Below are 20,444 nucleotides of genomic sequence, written 5' to 3'. Positions count from 1 at the left end.
CCAGTCAGAACTGCAATTAGCAGATACACCTGTCCAAGACTGCAGCCCAGGAACAACTGCATTACCATCTGCTACCACCAGAGGGAGCTCAAAAGCAGAATTCACAACAGGGGGCATACACTATGGAGCATCTTATGGGGCCATCAACCATAATGGAGCAGTGTACGGGGGCATACACTATGGAGCATCTTATGGGGCCATAAACCATAATGGAGCAGTGTACGGGGGCATACATTATGGAGCATCTTATGGGGGCCATAAACCATAATGGAGCAGTGTACGGGGCATATACTATGGAGCATCTTATGGGGGCCATCAACCATAATGGAGCAGTGTACGGGGCATACACTATGGAGCATCTTATGGGGGCCATAAACCATAATGGAGAAGTGTACGGGGGCATATACTATGGAGCATCTTATGGGGGCCATCAACCATAATGGAGCAGTGTACGGGGGCATACACTATGGAGCATCTTATGGGGGCCATAAACCTTTATGGAGCACTGTACGGGGCATACACTATGGAGCATCTTATGGGGGCCATCAACCATAATGGAGCAGTGTACGGGGGCATATACTATGGAGCATCTTATGGGGGTCATAAACCTTTAGGGAGCAGTGTATGGGGGCATATACTATGGAACATCTTATGGGGGCCATAAACCTTTATGGTGCAGTGTATGGGGCATATGGATGGGTGAAGCAAATTAAAGAATGCTGGAGCAGGATGGGAGCAGCACATGACAGAACGGGGGCGCAGGATGGGAGCAGCACATGACAGAATAGGGCAGCACATGACAGAACGGTGGGGGCAGGATGGGTGCAACACATACCAGGATGGAGACCATATACCAATATAAATGCTCGACACCCGGGCGTAGAACGGGTTCAATAGCTAGTACATATATATATATATATATATATATATATATATATATATATATATATATATATATATATAGACATACATACATACATATACATATATATATGCACACACACATATATATAAAGTAGAGACCAAAAGTTTGGACACACCTTCTCAATTAAAGATTTTTCTGTATTTTCATGACTATGAAAATTGTACATTCACACTGAAGGCATCAAAACTATGAATTAACACATGTGGAATTATATACTTAACAAAAAAGTGTGAAACAACTGAAATTATGTCTTCTATTCTAGTTCTTCAAAGTAGCCACCTTTTGCTTTGATGACAGCTTTGCACACTCTTGGCATTCTCTTGATGAGCTTCAAGAGGTAGTCACCGGGAATAGTTTTCACTTCACAGGTGTGCCCTGTCAGGTTTAATAAGTGGGATTTCTTGCCTTATAAATGGGGTTGGGACCATCAATTGTGTTGTGCAGAAGTCTGGTGGATACACAGCTGATAGTCCTACTGAATAGACTGTTAGAATTTGTATTATGGCAAGAAAAAAGCAGCTAAGTAAAGATAAAATGAGTGGCCATCATTACATTAAGAAATGAAGGTCAGTCAGTCCGAAAAATTGGACAAACTTTGAAAGTGTCCCTAAGTGCAGTGGCAAAAACCATCAAGCGCTACAAAGAAACTGGCTCACATGAGGACCGCCCCAGGAAAGGAAGACCTTATCCAAGTCACCAGCCTCAGAAATCGCAGGTTAACAGCAGCTCAGATTAGAGTCCAGGTCAATGCCACACAGAGTTCTAGCAGCAGACACATCTCTACAACAACTGTTAAGGCAGCAGGCCTTCATGGTAAAATAGCTGCTAGAAAACCACTGATAAGGACAGGCAACAAGCAGGAGTGATATGTTTGGGCTGTAAAAAACACAAGGAATGGACATCAGACCAGTGGAAATCTGTGCTTTGGTCTGATGATTCCAAATTTGAGATCTTTGGTTTCAACCACCGTGTCTTTGTGCGACGCAGAAATGGTGAACGGATGAACTCTACATGCCTGGTTCCCACCGTGAAGCATGGAGGAGGAGGTGTGATGGTGTGGGGGTGCTTTGCTGGTGACACTGTTGGGGATTTATTCAAAATTGAAGGCATACTGGACCAGCATGGCTACCACAGCATCTTGCAGCGGCATGCTATTCCATCCGGTTTGCATTTAGTTGGACCATTTATTTTTCAACAGGGCAATGACCCCAAACACACCTCCAGGCTGTGTAAGGGATATTTGACCAAGAAGGAGAGTGATGGGGTGCTACGCCAGATGACCTGGCCTCCACAGTCACCAGACCTGAACCCAATTGAGATGGTTTGGGGTGAGCTGGACCGCAGAGTGAAGGCAAAAGGGCCAACAAGTGCTAAGCATCTCTGGGAACTCCTTCAAGATTGTTGGAAGACCATTCCCGGTGACTACCTCTTGAAGCTCATCAAGAGAATGCCAAGAGTGTGCAAAGCAGTCATCAAAGCAAAAGGTGGCTACTTTGAAGAACCTAGAATATAAGACATAATTTCAGTTGTTTCACACTTTTTTGTTAAGTATATAATGCCACATATGTTAATTCATAGTTTTGATGCCTTCAGTGTGAATGTACAATTTTCATAGTCATGAAAATATTGAAAAATCTTTAAATAAGGTGTGTCCAAACTTTTGGTCTGTACTGTATATGTATTCATTCATATTTATTACACATACAGTATGTATATATCTGCATTTCAGTGAAAAGAATAAATATATATATTTTTAGAGTTGTGAGGGCCCAAATAGAACTTTTGCTATGGTACTCTGTGATTGCAATGTACGCCCCTGCTTGCAGGGCAGTAATTTTGAGGGCAATATGGCTTGATTCTTGGACCATTAGGCCTCAGGGGTCTCACTGCCAGATTGCCTTCATCATAGTCAGAATGCCGGGGAGGGAGTGGCGCCCAGACACATTTCTTGCACACGGGCCTCAAGCTGTTAGTGTCCGCCCATGGACAACATCACCACTACCATTGTCAACTAGCATCTACACACCATCCCATCGAAGTGTTGAGCTTTCCATCACCCAAATCCTCAAGAGAAAGATGAGAAACCCCTCTAGCCACCCACAAGTCATGATCCTGAATGACAGCATTTCAAAATTACTGGTCTTTGAAATGCTGCCATTCCAGCTGGTGGAGACTGATAGTTTAAAAAAACTGATGGCTGTGGCTGTCCCGCGGTATGCTGTTCCCAGTCGCCACTACTTTTCCAGGTGAGCCAGCTCTGCACTGCACAAACATGTTGTGGATCGAATCAGGTGTGCACTGAGCAATGCCATCAGTGGCAAGGTCCACAATACCACCGATATGATCAGGGGAGGAGAAAAAAAATGATCAAAGAGTCCCATATGGAGTAAAAAAGTAACACATCTTTATTAAGCAAATGTTAGTAGAACAGGCATGGGATAACGTGGACAAACAGCATAGACAAAAACACATATCAGATATGTGCATGGGACACAAAGAGCAAGGAGCTATCATATCCCACAATATATTTATTTGGTACCATGATAGTAGAAAATGGTAGATGATATACTTGAGAACTGACACCAGCAGGGGCTCACAAAGCTTGTGTGTCCGCCCCAACACGCATTTTGGATGCAAACCTTCATCAGTCACCCCCAGGTGATAACAGGCAAAATCTCATAGCAGCTCTGGACATAGTCAGTTTGACGCACATCCCTTGCCTAGCGCATGTGTTAAACTTAGCGGTGCAGAGCTTCCTGAAAAACTACCCATACATGTCGGAGCTGCTGCTGAAAATGCGAGCAATGTGTGCGCACTTTCGTCATTCTCACCCTGCTGCTGCTCGCTTGTCTGTGCTGCAGCGTCACTTCTGCCTTCCTGTTCACTGGCTGATATGCAATGTACCAACAAGGTGGAACTCCACCTTGCATATGCTGGAGAGACTGTGCGAGCAGCAACAGGCAATAGTGAAGATTCAGCTACAACATGCATGGCTGAGTCACTAGGCAGAATAATACCACTTCACGACCAATGACTAGGCCTGATACAGGAACTGTGTGCCGTGTTACGCTGCTTCGAATATTGCATCAATTTGGCCAGCATCATCAGCTTTTCTATACCACTTACAGTGCATTGCGAAAGTATTCGGCTCCCTGGAACTTTTCAACCTTTTCCCACATATCATGCTTCAAACATAAAATTACCAAATGTAAATTTTTGGTGACGAATCAACAACAAGTGGAACACAATTGTTAGGTTGAACGAAATTTATTGGTTATTTTAAATTTTTGTGGAAATTCAAAAACTGAAAAGTGGGGCGTGCAATATTATTCTGCCCCTTTACTTTAAGTGCAGCAAACTCATTCCAGAAGATCATTGTGGATCTCTGAATGATTCAATGTTTTCCTAAATGCTTAATGATGATAAATATAATCCACCTGAGTGTAATCAAGTCTCCGTATAAATGTACCTGCTCTGTGATAGTCTCAGGGTTCTGGTTGAAGCACAGAGAGCATCATGAAGACCAAGGAATACAACAGGCAGGTCCGTGATACTGTTGTGGAGAAGTTTAAAGCCGGATTTGGATACAAAATTATTTCCAAAACATTAAAAGGAACCTGTCACCTGAATTTGGCGGGACCAGTTTTCGGTCAAATGGGCGGAGTTTTCAGTTGTTTGACTCACCCTTTCCTTACCCGCTGGCTGCATGCTGGCCGCAATATTGGATTGAAGTTCATTCTATGTCCTCCGTAGTACACACCTGCGCAAGGTCCCGCCAAATTCAGGTGACAGGTTCCCTTTAAACATCCCAGGGAGCACCGTGCAAGCGATCATATTGAAATGGAAGGAGTATCATCCCACTGCAAATCTACAAAGACCCGGCGTCCCTCTACACTTTCATCTCAAACAAGGAGAAGACTGATCAGAGATGCAGCCGAGAGGCCCATGATCACTCTGGATGAACTGCAGAGATCTACAGCTGAGGTGGGACAGTCTGTCCATAGGACAACAATCAGTTGTACACTGCACAAAACTGGCCTTTATGGAAGAGTGGCAAGAAGAAAGCCATTTCTCAAAGATATCCATAAAGTGTCGCTTAATGTTTGCAACAAACCACCTGGGAGACACACCAAACATGTGGAAGAAGGTGCTCTGATCACAAAAAGACAAAATTGAAGTTTTTGGCAACAATGCCAAACGATATGTTTGGTGTAAAGGCAACACAGCTCATCACCCTGAACACACCATCCCCACTGTCAAACATGGTGGTAGCAGCTTTATGGTTTGGGCCTGCTTTTCTTCAGCAGGGACAGGGAAGATGGTTAAAATTGATGGGAAGATGGATGGAGCCAAATACAGGACCATTCTTGAAGAAAACCTGTTGGAGTCTGCAAAAGACCTGAGACTGAGACAGAGATTTGTCTTCCAACAAGACAATGATGGATCGCCCCCATAGGGCAAGAAGTACTCGGTACCGGGTCCTTCAGTTCTCAAAGGGGGATGTCACAGTGGCTGACCTGGTCTGTGGCCCTCAGGAGGTCCGTTGAAAAAGGGAAAGGTCTTTAAAGGGGAAATGTTCATGACGCCACCTTTGGTGTTCGGTCAGGGTGACCAACGCGGCTTAGGGGTCCGCTGGGTGATGTTATGGCAGCTAGATGGTATACCTTCCCACAGGTGAAGTGTGTCCCCAGGACTTCTCAGTTTGTAGATGGTGGATGGTGAATAGGTGCAGTGACGGACGAGGACACAAGGTTGCAGTCTCTTTACCTTTTTACTGAAGACTTCAGCCTCCACAGTCCAGAGCACCAGATTACAGGGCAGGCAGAGTCCGGCCGGTTTGGAGGCAAATCCAGAGTCTGCTTATCCAGGTGGAATCAGTAGCCTTCCTCTAGCACCTGGATGTTGTAGTACCTTATTGCTGAGCCTCTCATAAGGTCCTCACAACTATTGTAGATGTTCTAGATGTTGTGTCTCTCTCTGTCCCCTGGATGGATAGGACAACCCCATATGAACGGTGGCGTGAGGCTTTTTACAGGGACTCTATCATGCCCCAGCCTCTCATGGGTGCCACCTTGCCTCCTGGGTATAGGGCGGGTAGGTAACATGGAATTAGCTGTCCTGTTGTGAATTCTGTTGTCGAACTCCCTCCTGTGGTTGGGAATGGTACTTCGGCGAGTTCTGTCCATGGACTCCCTCTGGTGGCTGTGAGTGAAGCTGCTGCTTCTGAGGTTCCTTACACAGGTGACGTGGTTTATCCTTTGGTTGGCTGCTCTATTTAACTCCACTCAGATTGTTACTCCAGGCCAGCTGTCAATGTTCCTGTGCTGGTTCAGTTCGCTATTGGATCTTCTGGAGACCTGTCTCTTCCTGCAAGAAGCTAAGTCCCCGTTTGTTATTTTCTGTTCATGGTTTTCTAGTCCAGCTTGCTTTCATGATTTTGTCTTGCTAGCTGGAAGCTCTGGGATGCAGGGTGGCGCCTCCGCACCGTGAGTCGGTGCGGGGGTCTTTTTGCACTCTCTGCGTGGTCTTTTGTAGTTTTTGTGCTGACCGCAAAGATACCTTTCCTATCCTCTGTCTATCTAGTTAGTCTGGCCTCCCTTTGCTAAACCTGTTTCATTTCTGTGTTTGTGACTTCCATCTTTACTCACAGTTAATATTTGTGGGGGGCTGCCTTTTCCTTTGGGGAAATTTCTCTGAGGCAAGGTAGGCTTTATTTTCTATCTCTAGGGCTAGCTAATTCTTAGGCCGTGCCGAGGCGTCTATGCCTGTTAGGTACGCTCCACGGCTATTTCTAGTGTGTGTGATAGGATTAGGGATTGCGGTCAGCAAAGTTCCCACTTCCCAGAGCTTGTCCTGTGAGTTTAACCATCAGGTCATTCCGGGTGCTCCTAACCACCAGGTCATAACAGTACAGCTGGCCAAAAGTATTAATGCATCTCAATAGAGGGATAAGAGAAACTCTGAGACCATTTTTTTTTCTTTGCACGGTGTTTTGTCTTTCTTTTCCCCTAGACCTTTGGGTGGTTCAGGACACAGGTGTAGAGATGGACATTCACGGTCTGTCCTCTTGTGTGGATCATCTCACTGCAAGGGTACAAAACATTCAAGATTTTGTGGTTCAGAATCCGATGTTAGAGCCTAGAATTCCTATTCCTGATTTATTTTCTGGGGATAGATCTAAGTTTCTGAATTTTAAAAATAATTGTAAACTGTTTCTAGCTTTGAAACTCCGATCCTCTGGTGACCCCGTTCAACAAGTAAAAATCATTATTTCTTTGTTGCGTGGTGACCCTCAAGACTGGGCATTTTCCCTTGCGCCAGGAGATCCTGCATTGCGTGATGTTGATGCGTTTTTTCTGGCGCTTGGATTGCTTTATGATGAACCAAATTCAGTGGATCAGGCAGAGAAAATCTTGCTGGCTTTGTGTCAGGGTCAGGATGAAGCGGAGGTGTACTGTCAGAAGTTTAGAAAGTGGTCTGTGCTTACTCAGTGGAATGAGTGTGCCCTGGCGGCAATTTTCAGAAAGGGTCTTTCTGAAGCCCTTAAGGATGTCATGGTGGGATTTCCCACGCCTGCTGGTCTGAATGAGTCTATGTCCTTGGCCATTCAGATCGATCGGCGCTTGCGTGAGTGCAAAGCTGTGCACCATCTGGCGGTATTCTCTAATCATAGGCCTGAGCCTATGCAGTGTGATAGGACTTTGACCAGAGCTGAACGGCAAGAACACAGACGTCGGAATGGGCTATGTTTTTACTGTGGTGAATCCACTCATGCTATTTCCGATTGTCCTAAGTGCACTAAGCGGTTCGCTAGGTCTGCCACCATTGGTACTGTACAGTCTAAATTTCTTTTGTCCGTTACTCTGATTTGCTCTCTGTCCTCCTATTCTGTTATGGCATTTGTGGATTCAGGCGCTGCCCTGAACTTGATGGACTTGGAGTTTGCCAGGCGCTGTGGTTTTTTCTTGGAGCCCTTGCAGTATCCTATTCCATTGAGAGGAATTGATGCTACGCCTTTGGCCAAGAATAAGCCTCAGTACTGGACTCATTTGACCATGTGCATGGCTCCTGCACATCAGGAGGATATTCGCTTTTTGGTGTTGCATAATCTGCATGATGTGGTCGTTTTGGGGTTACCATGGCTACAGGTCCATAACCCAGTATTGGATTGGAAATCAATGTCTGTGTCCAGCTGGGGTTGTCAAGGGGTACATGGTGATGTTCCATTGCTGTCAATTTCATCTTCCACTCCTTCTGAAGTCCCTGAGTTTTTGTCGGATTACCGGGATGTATTTGATGAGCCCAAATCCAGTGCCCTACCTCCTCATAGGGATTGTGATTGTGCTATTGATTTGATTCCTGGTAGTAAGTTTCCTAAGGGTCGACTGTTCAATTTATCGGTGCCAGAACACGCCGCTATGCGGAGCTATATAAAGGAGTCCTTGGAGAAGGGTCATATTCGTCCGTCGTCGTCACCATTGGGAGCAGGGTTCTTTTTTGTGGCCAAGAAGGATGGCTCTTTGAGACCTTGTATTGATTACCGCCTTCTTAATAAGATCACAGTCAAATTTCAGTATCCTTTGCCGCTGCTGTCTGATTTGTTTGCTCGGATTAAGGGGGCTAGTTGGTTCACCAAGATAGATCTTCGAGGGGCGTATAATCTTGTGCGGATTAAACAGGGCGATGAATGGAAAACAGCATTTAATACGCCCGAGGGCCATTTTGAGTACCTGGTTATGCCATTCGGGCTTTCTAATGTTCCATCTGTGTTTCAGTCCTTTATACATGACATCTTTTGAGAGTACCTGGATAGATTCATGATTGTATATTTGGATGACATTTTGGTCTTTTCGGATGATTGGGAGTCTCATGTGAAGCAGGTCAGAATGGTGTTCCAGGTCCTTCGTGCGAATTCCTTGTTTGTGAAGGGGTCAAAGTGTCTCTTTGGAGTTCAGAAGGTTTCATTTTTGGGTTTCATTTTTTCCCCTTCTACTATCGAGATGGACCCTGTTAAAGTTCAGGCCATTTATGATTGAACTCAGCCGACATCTGTGAAGAGCCTGCAGAAGTTCCTGGGCTTTGCTAATTTTTACCGTCGCTTCATCGCTAATTTTTCTAGTATTGCTAAACCGTTGACTGATTTGACCAAGAAAGGTGCTGATGTGGTCAATTGGTCCTCTGCGGCTGTAGAGGCTTTTCAGGAGTTGAAGCATCGTTTTTCTTCTGCCCCTGTGTTGTGCCAGCCAGATGTTTCGCTCCCGTTTCAGGTCGAGGTTGATGCTTCTGAGATTGGAGCAGGGGCTGTTTTGTCGCAAAGAAGTTCTGATGGCTCGGTGATGAAACCATGTGCCTTCTTTTCTAGAAAATTCTCGCCTGCTGAGCGCAATTATGATGTTGGCAATCGAGAGTTGTTGGCCATGAAGTGGGCATTCGAGGAGTGGCGACATTGGCTTGAAGGAGCTAAACATCGCGTGGTGGTCTTGACGGATCACAAGAATTTGACTTATCTCGAGTCTGCCAAACGGTTGAATCCTAGACAGGCTCGATGGTCGCTCTTTTTCTCCCGTTTTGATTTTGTGGTTTCATACCTTCCGGGATCTAAGAATGTGAAGGCTGATGCCCTGTCAAGGAGTTTTGTGCCTGACTCTCCGGGTGTTCCGGAGCCGGCGGGTATTCTTAAAGAGGGGGTAATTTTGTCTGCCATCTCCCCTGATTTGCGGCGCGTGCTGCAGAAGTTTCAGGCTGATAGACCTGACCGTTGTCCAGCGGAGAGACTGTTTGTCCCTGATAGATGGACTAGTAGAGTTATCTCTGAGGTTCATTGTTCGGTGTTGGCTGGTCATCCTGGAATCTTTGGTACCAGATATTTGGTGACTAGATCCTTTTGGTGGCCTTCTTTGTCACGGGATGTGCGTTGTTTTGTGCAGTCCTGTGGGACTTGTGCTCGGGCTAAGCCCTGCTGTTCTCATGCCAGTGGGTTGCTTTTGCCCTTGCCGATCCCAAAGAGGCCCTGGACGCATATTTCCATGGATTTTATTTCTGATCTCCCTGTTTCTCAAAGGATGTCGGTCATTTGGGAGGTTTGTGATCGCTTCTCTAAGATGGTCTATTTGGTACCCTTGTCTAAATTGCCTTCCTCCTCTGATTTGGTGCCATTGTTTTTCCAGCATGTGGTTCGTTTGCATGGCATTCCAGAGAACATCGTCTCGGACAGAGGTTCCTAGTTTGTTTCAAGGTTTTGGCGGTCCTTTTGTGCTAAGATGGGCATTGATTTGTCTTTTTCTTCGGCTTTCCATCCTCAGACTAATGGCCAAACCGAACAAACTAATCAGACTTTGGAAACATATCTGAGATGCTTTGTTTCTGCTGATCAGGATGATTGGGTGTCCTTCTTGCCTTTGGCTGAGTTCGCCCTTAATAATCGGGCCAGCTTGGCTACTTTAGTTTCTCCTTTTTTCTGTAATTCTGGTTTCCATCCTCGTTTCTCTTCAGGGCAGGTTGAGCCTTCGGACTGTCCTGGTGTTGGGACGGTGGTGGACAGGTTGCAGCAGATTTGGACTCATGTGGTGGACAATTTGACATTGTCCCAGGAGAAGGCTCAACGTTTCGCTAACCGCCGGCGCTGTGTTGGTCCCCGACTTCGTGTTGGGGATTTGGTTTGGTTGTCATCTCGTCATGTTCCTATGAAGGTTTCTTCTCCTAAGTTTAAGCCTCGTTTCATTGGGCCATAAGATTTCTGAAGTTCTTAATCCTGTGTCATTTCGTTTGGACCTTCCAGCTTCTTTTGCCATCTATAATGTGTTCCATAGGTCGTTGTTGCGGAGATACGTGGCGCCTATGGTTCCCTCCGTTGATCCTCCTGCCCCGGTGTTGGTCGAGGGGGAGTTGGAGTATGTGGTGGAGAAGATTTTGGATTCTCGTGTTTCGAGACGGAGACTCCAGTACCTGGTCAAGTGGAAGGGTTATGGTTAGTGTTGAGCGATACCGTCCGATACTTGAAAGTATCGGTATCGGATAGTATCGGCCGATACCCGAAAAGTATCGGATATCGCCGATACCGATATCCGATACCAATACAAGTCAATGGGACACCAAGTATCGGAAGGTATCCTGATGGTTCCCAGGGTCTGAAGGAGAGGAAACTCTCCTTCAGGCCCTGGGATCCATATTAATGTGTAAAATAAAGAATTAAAATAAAAAATATTGATATATTCACCTCTCCGGCGGCCCCTGGACATCACCGCGGGTAACCGTCAGGCTTCTTTGTTTAAAATGAGCGCGTTTAGGACCTGAGGAATGACGTCGCGGCTTCTGATTGGTCGCGTGCCGCCCATGTGACCGCCACGCGACCAATCAGAAGCCGCGACGTCATTCCTCAGGTCCTAAATTCCTAGAATGAGGAGTTTAGTGCCTGAGAATGCCTGAGAGGTGAATATATCAATATTTTTTATTTTAATTCTTTATTTTACACCTCACTATGGATCCGATACCGATACCCGGTACCACAAAAGTATCGGATCTCGGTATCGGAATTCCGATACCGCAAGTATCGGCCAATACCCGATACTTGCGGTATCGGAATGCTCAACACTAGTTATGGTCAGGAAGATAATTCCTGGGTTTTTGTCTCTGATGTTCATGCTGCTGATCTAGTTCGTGCCTTTCATTTGGCTCGTCCTGGTCGGCCTGGGGGCTCTGGTGAGGGTTTGGTGACCCCTCCTCAAGGGGGGGTACTGTTGTGAATTCTGTTGTCGAACTCCCTCCTGTGGTCGGGAATGGTACTTCGGCTAGTTCTGTCCATGGACTCCCTCTGGTGGCTGTGAGTGAAGCTGCTGCTTCTGAGGTTCCTTACACAGGTGACGTGGTTTATCCTTTGGTTGGCTGCTCTATTTAACTCCACTCAGATCATTACTCCAGGCCAGCTGTCAATGTTCCTGTGCTGGTTCAGTTCGCTATTGGATCTTCTGGAGACCTGTCTCTTCCTGCAAGAAGCTAAGTCCCCGTTTGTTATTTTCTGTTCATGGTTTTCTAGTCCAGCTTGCTTTCATGATTTTGTCTTACTAGCTAGAAGCTCTGGGATGCAGGGTGGCGCCTCCGCACCGTGAGTCGGTGCGGGGGTCTTTTTGCACTCTCTGCGTGGTCTTTTGTAGTTTTTGTGCTGACCGCAAAGATACCTTTCCTATCCTCTGTCTATCTAGTTAGTCTGGCCTCCCTTTGCTAAACCTGTTTCATTTCTGTGTTTGTGACTTCCATCTTTACTCACAGTTAATATTTGTGGGGGGCTGCCTTTTCCTTTGGGGAAATTTCTCTGAGGCAAGGTAGGCTTTATTTTCTATCTCTAGGGCTAGCTAATTCTTAGGCCGTGCCGAGGCATCTATGCCTGTTAGGTACGCTCCACGGCTATTTCTAGTGTGTGTGATAGGATTAGGGATTGCGGTCAGCAAAGTTCCCACTTCTCAGAGCTTGTCCTGTGAGTTTAACCATCAGGTCATTCCGGGTGCTCCTAACCACCAGGTCATAACACCTGACGGTCTCTGGAGCAAGGCATAAAGAACTGTCGCTCCCTCAGTGTTCCAGCTACCGAATCCTGCGCCTCAGAAGGAGGCAGCCTGTGTAGGGCAGAACTCCTTCTGGTTTCCTCTCCTTTTGCTATGACTTCTTCTCACTCTCTATAATACAAGTTCCCTGTTCGTGTCTCTTTCTGGAAGCTGCCGCACGTGGGGTAGCGCAGCTCCGTGGCCTTCTTTCTATTATAATTTATTGTTATAGCACCATTTATTCCATGGCGCTTTACATGTAAGGAGGGGTATACATAATAAAAACAAGTACAATAATCTTAAACAATACAAATCATAACTGGTACAGGAGGAGAGAGGACCCTGCCCGCGAAGGCTCACAATCTACAAGGGATATACAAAAAAACCCTGTTTGGGAGAGAAGAACAGACAAATCGCGGCGCCCTAAGTGCGTAAACACAATATTATAGTCTTTAAAGGGTGCACAATTTTATGCACTCACCTGATAAAAGACTAAAATGGCTTTAGATCGTGTATCCTCCAAATTCCCTCTGAGATACTTTTCAATATACAGGGCTTGCAGCTTGCCTCGGGTGGATCCAAGTGAGAGAGCCAGAGTAAGGCTCACACAGGATGAGTAGTTCAAGAAAAGCACATCCAGCCCATGAATGGCAGCGCTTCCCAGGACTCACATTCAAAGATGATATTTCATATTTTTTTATTTCATAACTTAAAATAGAAGAGATACAACGCGTTTCGGATACAGTATATATCCTTCTTCAGGTATCATAAAAACACAGTACAAATCCTACTAGTATAAAATTCAATTACACTTATATATAGTATCACACCTTTTATCCCAGTCTCAGAAACTTGATTTGGGGTGTGGACCAAGTTCAGGAAAACACCCACTGATTGATACAGCCTTGTTAACATTGATGCAAGGAAGAGAGAAAAAAAAATAAAAAAAATAAAAAAATATGTATTCCCTTTGATACATATTTTTTTATTTTTTTAATTTTTTTTTCTCTCTTCCTTGCATCAATGTTAACAAGGCTGTATCAATCAGTGGGTGTTTTCCTGAACTTGGTCCACACCCCAAATCAAGTTTCTGAGACTGGGATAAAAGGTGTGATACTATATATAAGTGTAATTGAATTTTATACTAGTAGGATTTGTACTGTGTTTTTATGATACCTGAAGAAGGATATATACTGTATCCGAAACGCGTTGTATCTCTTCTATTTTAAGTTATGAAATAAAAAAATATGAAATATCATCTTTGAATGTGAGTCCTGGGAAGCGCTGCCATTCATGGGCTGGATGTGCTTTTCTTAATCTACAAGGGATGGGTGAGAATACAGTAGGCGAGGGTAGAGCTGGTCATGCAGCGGTTTGGTCGATCGGTGGTTACTGCAGGTTATAGGCTTGCCCAAAGAGGTAGGTCTTCAGGTTCTTTTTGAAGGTTTCGATGGTAGGTGAGAGTCTGATATGTTGAGGTAGAGGGTTCCAGAGTAGGGGTGATACGCGAGAGAAATCTTGTATACGATTGTGGGAAGAGGAGATAAGAGGGGAGTAGAGAAGGAGGTCTTGTGAGGATCGGAGGTTGCGTGTAGGTAAGTACCAGGAGACGAGGTCACAGATGCATGGAGGAGACAGGTTGTGGATGGCTTTGTACGTCATGGTGGGGATCTCTGGGCATTGGGGAGCCAGTGAAGGGATTGACAGAGGGGAAAAGCTGGGGAATAGCGGAGGGACAGGTGGATTAGTCAGGCAGCAGAGTTTAAAATAGATTGGAGGGGTGTGAGAGTGTTAGAAGGGAGGCCACAGAGCAGGAGGTTGCAGAGATCTCCTTTATTGCCTCCAAATGTAACATCACTCCCCCCTAGAGGAGAATGATATTACTGCAACGACCAGGACCCTGGGGCGCTGCAATGATCCCAAACAAAAAGCAAAATCTACAATGGAATGGTTCACAAATAAATGTATCCAGGTGTTAGAAAAGTTAGTCAAATTCCAGACCTTAATCCAATCGAGAATCTGTGGAAAGAGATGAAAACTGCTGTTCACAAACGATCTCCATCAAACCTCACTGAGCTTGAGCTGTTTGCCAAGGGAATAATGGGCAAGAATTTCAGTCTCTCGATGTACAAAACTGATAGAGATATACCCCAAGCGACTTGCAGCTGTAATCGCAGCAAAAGGTGGCGCAACAAAGTTTTAAGTTAAAGGGGCCGAATAATATTGCACGCCCCACTTTTCAGTTTTTGAATTTCCATAAAAATTTTAAATAACCAATAAATTTCATTCAACTTCACAATTGTGTTCCACTTGTTGTTGATTCTTCACCAAAAATTTACATTTGGTATCTTTATGTTTGAAGCATGATATGTGGGAAAAGGTTGAAAAGATCCCGGGAGCCGAATACTTTTTCAAGGCACTGTATATACCTGCTGGAAAAAACAATTCAGGCCATGATGAATGAGATGGTGACACAGGAGCAAGAGGAGCAAGGGAGGAGAACAGCCAATTCACACCATTATCAGGCCTTTGGTCCACACATGGCTCAGATGGTGGGTTACTGTCCCAACATCGGCCAGGTATCCAACTGTAAAGCCAGAGGACAGTTTGGGAGGATGATGATAGGGGGTAGAGGAACAACCATGTTCACAGCAGGGTGGCACTCAGATCAGCTCCCGGGTATCACTGGAGTGAGGATGGGGGATACAGAGTACCCAGACAACATACAGTACCTCCCACTGAGGACAGCTTGTTATTGCCTCTGGGCAGCCTTGCCCACATAAGCCAATACATGCAGTACCTGCGCAATGACCTCTGAGCTGCCTGCATTGTTACCAGTGCAGATTACTAGGTGGCCAATCTGCTTAATTCCCCTTACAAGGACAACGAACCATCACGGACTCAGTCCCTAGAGAGGTACTGCAAAATACGTGAATAAAAGCACACGCTTGTAGAAAAACTACTAATGGCTTGTCCAAAAAAGATAAATAACAGAAAAAGATTATCCCCACCACTGCACTGTTCAGACCAATGAATCTCACACAATAAACAGCTCACTGCTTATGATCGCCCATAAAGGAACCGAGTGCTCATTCCACAAAACAGAAATGCAAAGTCCAAATATGTCCAAACAATTCACATTCTCCCCTGCTGAAGATTTGCATGTCGTAATAAAGACTTGGAATTTTTTAAGGACGGTGAGTGCTCTTCATTTTCTTCATATTTGGACTACTAATGGCATGTCCACTTGACAGAAGGGGCTCAGTGGAACAACAGGGCACAGGTGGAGGAGGAAGTCGCCAATGCAGCTGGGGAATCGACACCACCTCAGAAGGCAGGGTTAACATGGCCAGAATGTGTCAAAACTTTATGAGCACAAAACAATATCTGACACCAGCAGCTAATACGGTACATATTAGCAGGAGGCAGCGTTACAACAACATGGTGGAAGAGCACATATCCACATGTCTCCATGCACTAACAGATGGGTCTGCCCAATTTAACTTCTGGGTCTTCAAACAGGACACATGGCCTAAGCTTTCCCTTTATTCCTTGGAGGTGCTGTATTGCTGTGCGGCAAGTGTACTGTTGGAACGTGTCTTTAACATGACAGGGAGCACATACGCCTGCCACGTCGATGTGGGGAAGCTAACATTCCTTAAAATGAACCAGGTATCGATCCCACAGGATGTGTCCATACCTTTGAATGACTAGACAACTATAACAGTAGCATCAAGCCAGTCTTCAACTCTATTTGCCATTCATTTCATTTGGGTGCCTCCTCCCCAAATAAAAACGTGTTGGCTACCTCCTCCTCCGCCTCTTCTACCTACACAGCCACGTCTGCCTCTTCTTCCAGTTTGACCTCTGCCCTTTGGTTGTAGTTTGTTAGATTACCTCCTCTTCCGACAAGCCTACAATCTGCAGTGATCCTTAGTCTGCTGAACCGCCGCACGACCAGCTCTACCCTCTCCTAGTGCATCCTCACCCATCCCCTGCAGACTGTGAGCCCCCGTGGGCAGGGTCCTCTCTCCTTCTGTACTTGTGTGTGCTTTGCATTGCTCATGTTTATTGTGCTTGTCTATATTTTCCCATTTTCAAATGTAAAGCGCCATGGAATAAATGGCGCTATATAGATGTATAATAATAATAATAATTAATTTGGATTCATTCTATGTTCTCTGAAGTCGTTTCCCTTAAAAAAAAATAAACAGTGTTGGATTACTCGTCCCTTGCCTCTTCCACCTATACTGCTACGTCAACTTCTTCCACCACTTGGACCCACGCCTCGTGGTTCTAGATAGCTAGTTTTAGTTTTGTAAATTCTAGGTTATTTTAAAATATTTAGAATTGAGAGTCCTCAGAGATTGATACCTTTTAATGGCTAACTGAATTTCAGTTAGCCATCAAAAGGTATCAACCACTGGGGACTCTCAATTCTAAATATTTTTCTATCTACTGGCTAACATGGTACCAAGATACCGTATATATATATATCCTATATCAAAATGCAGGTTATTTTAAGTGAGTTACATAAAACGAGTAAAAAAAAACAGTGTTGGATTACTTCTCCTTTGCCTCTTCCACCCATACCACCACCTTCACCTCTTCCTCCACTTGGACTTATGCCTTGTGGTTCTAGATAGATAGTTTTAGTTTTGTATACTCCAGGTTATTTTAAGTGAGTTACATTAACCCCTCTCTGACCTTAGACATACTATCCCGTCGAGGTGCCCTGGGCCTATCTGACCCTTGACGGGATAGTACGTCATAGCGATCGGCCGTTCTCACAGGGGGAGCGCGGCCGATCGCGGCCGGGTGTCAGCTGCCTATCGCAGTTGACATCCGGCACAATGTGCCAGGAGCGGTCACGAACCGCCCCCGGCACATTAACCCCCGGCACACCGCAATCAAACATGATCGCGGTGTGCCGGCTGTATAGGGAAGCATCACGCAGGGAGGGGCTCCCTGCGGGCTTCCCTGAGCCCCCCGCAGCAACACGATGTGATCGCGTTGCTGCGAGGGTCTCCCTACCTCCCTCCCTGCTCCAGGCCCGGATCCAAGATGGCTGCGGCATTCGGGTCCTGCAGGGAGGGAGGTGGCTTACCAAGTGCCTGCTCAGAGCAGGCGCTTGGTAAGCCTGCAGTGTTGTAAGTCAGTGATCTGACAGAGTGCTGTGCAAGCTGTCAGATCACCGATCTGTGATGTCCCCCCCTGGTACAAAGCAAAAAAGTAAAAAAAAAAATCCAAATGTGTAAAAAAAAAATAAAAAAAAAATAAAATTCGTAAATAATGAAAAAAAATATTATTCCCATAAATACATTTCTTTATCTAAATAAAAAAAAAACAATAAAAGTACACACATTTAGTATCGCTGCGTCCGTAACGACCCCACCTATAAAACTATATCACTAGTTAACCCCTTCAGTGAACACTGTAAAAAAAAAAACGAGGCAAAAAACAACGCTTTGTTATCATACCGCCAAACAAAAAGTGGAATAACACGCGATCAAAAAGACAGATATAAATAACCATGGTACCGCTGAAAACGTCATCTTGTCCCACAAAAAACAAGCCGTGACACAGCATCATCAGCGAAAAAATAAAAAAGTTATAGTCCTCAGAATAAAGGGATGCAAAAATAATTATTTTTTCTATAAAATAGTTTTTATCGTATAAAAGCGCCAAAACATAAAAAAATGATATAAATGAGGAATCGCTGTAATCGTACTGACCCAAAGAATAAAACTGCTTTATCCATTTTACCAAACGCGGAATGGTATAAACGCCTCCCCAAAAGAAGTTCATGAATAGCTGGTTTTCGGTCATTCTGCCTCACAAAAATCGGAATAAAAAGCGATCAAAAAATGTCACGTGCCCGAAAATATTACCAATAAAAACGTCAACTCGTCCCGCAAAAAACAAGACCTCACATGACTCGGTGGACTCAAATATGGAAAATTTATAGCTCTCAAAATGTGGTAATGCAAAAAATATTTTTTGCAATAAAAAGCATCTTTCAGTGTGTGATGGCTGCCAATCATAAAATTAGGGCTAGGGTTAGGGCTAGGGTTAGGGCTAGGGTTAGGGCTACAGTTAGGGTTGGTGCTAAAGTTAGGGTTAGGGTTGGGGCTAAAGTTAGGGTTATGATTACATTTACGGTTGGGATTAGGGTTAGGGGTGTGTCTGGGTTAGAGGTGTGGTTAGGGTTACTGTTGGGATTAGGGTTAGGGGTGTGTTTGGATTAGGGTTTCAGTTATAATTGGGGGGTTTCCATTGTTTAGGCACATCAGGGGCTCTCCAAACGCGACATGGCGTCCGATCTCAATTCCAGCCAATTCTTCGTTGAAAAAGTAAAACAGTGCTCCTTCCCTTCCGAGCTCTCCCGTGTGCCTAAACAGGGGTTTACCCCAACATATGGGGTATCAGCGTACTCAGGACAAATTGGACAACAACTGGGGGCTAAAAAATAAATTTTTGTGGGGAAAAAAAGGATTTTTTATTTTCTCGGCTCTGCGTTATAAACTGTAGTGAAACAGTTGGGGCTTCAAAGTTCTCACAACACATCTAGATAAGTTCCTTGGGGGGTATAGTTTCCAATATGGGGTCACTTGGGGGGGGTTTCTACTGTTTAGGTACATTAGGGGCTCTGCAAACGCAATGTGACGCCTGCAGACCAATCCATCTAAGTCTGCATTCCAAATGATGTTCCTTCCCTTCCGAGCTCTGCGATGCGCTCAAACGGTTGTTCACCCCCACATATGGGGTATCAGCATACTCAGAACAAATTGGACAACAACTTTTGGGGTCCAATTTCACCTGTTACCCTCGGGAAAATACAAAACTGGGGACTAAAAAATTATTTTTGTGTGAAAAAATTTTTGTTTTATTTTTATGGCTCTGCATTATAAAATTCTGTGCAGCCCTTGGTGGGTCAAAGTGCTCACAACACATCCAGATAAGTTCCTTAGGGGGTCTACTTTCCAAAATGGTGTCACTTGTGGGGGTTTCCACTGTTTAGGCACATCAGTGGCTCTCCAAATGCAACATGGCGTCCCATCTCAATTCCTGTCAATTTTTCATTGAAAAGTCAAATGGCGCTCCTTCGCTTCCGAGCTCTGTCATGCGCCCAAACAGTGGTTTACCCCCACATATGGGGTATCGGCGTACTTAGGAGAAATTGTACAACAACTTTTGGGGTCCATTTTCTCCTGTTACCCTTGGTAAAATAAAACAAATTGGAGCTGAAGTAAATTTGTGGTTTTGAGCACCTTGAGGGGTGCAGTTTTTAGAATGGTGTCACACTTGGGTATTTTCTGTCATATAGACCCCTCAAAATGATTTCAAATGAGATGTGGTCCCTAAAAAAAATGGTGCTGTAAAAATGAGAAATTGCTGGTCAATTTTTAACCCTTATAACTCCCTAACAAAAAAAAATTTTGGTTCCAAAATTGTGCTGATGTAAAGTAGACATGTGGGATATGTTACTTATTAAGTATTTTGTGTGACATATCTCTGTGATTTAATTACATAAAAATTCAAAGTTGGAAAATTGCAAAATTTTCCAAATTTTTGCCAAATTTCCGTTTTTTTCACAAATAAGCGCAGGTAATATCAAAGAAATGTTACCACTATCATGAAGTACAATATGTCACAAGAAAACAATGTCAGAATCACCAGGATCTGTTGAAGCGTTCCAGAGTTATAACCTCATAAAGGGACAGTGGTCAGATGCTACAGATCGCTTGGAAATCACTAGCATTCTGCAAGCTAATTAAGCTTGCAAAACGCTAGTGTTTAGCGGGAATACGCATGCCAATTCTGCATGCGTTATACCCGCGACAGGGAGTTGCAGAATTGCCGCCTAAATTTCCGCGGCAATTCTGCAACGTGTGCACAAAGCCTTAATGTATAGTAAAAAGTTAATTTATCTTTGATGGCCTTCTGTAATCAACAAAAGCAAACCTTCAGCCGGTTGATAC

This window comes from Ranitomeya imitator, chromosome 5 (genome assembly GCF_032444005.1).
Source record: "Ranitomeya imitator isolate aRanImi1 chromosome 5, aRanImi1.pri, whole genome shotgun sequence".
NCBI lineage: Eukaryota > Metazoa > Chordata > Amphibia > Anura > Dendrobatidae > Ranitomeya > Ranitomeya imitator.
Note: the sequence above shows the minus strand (reverse complement) of the source record.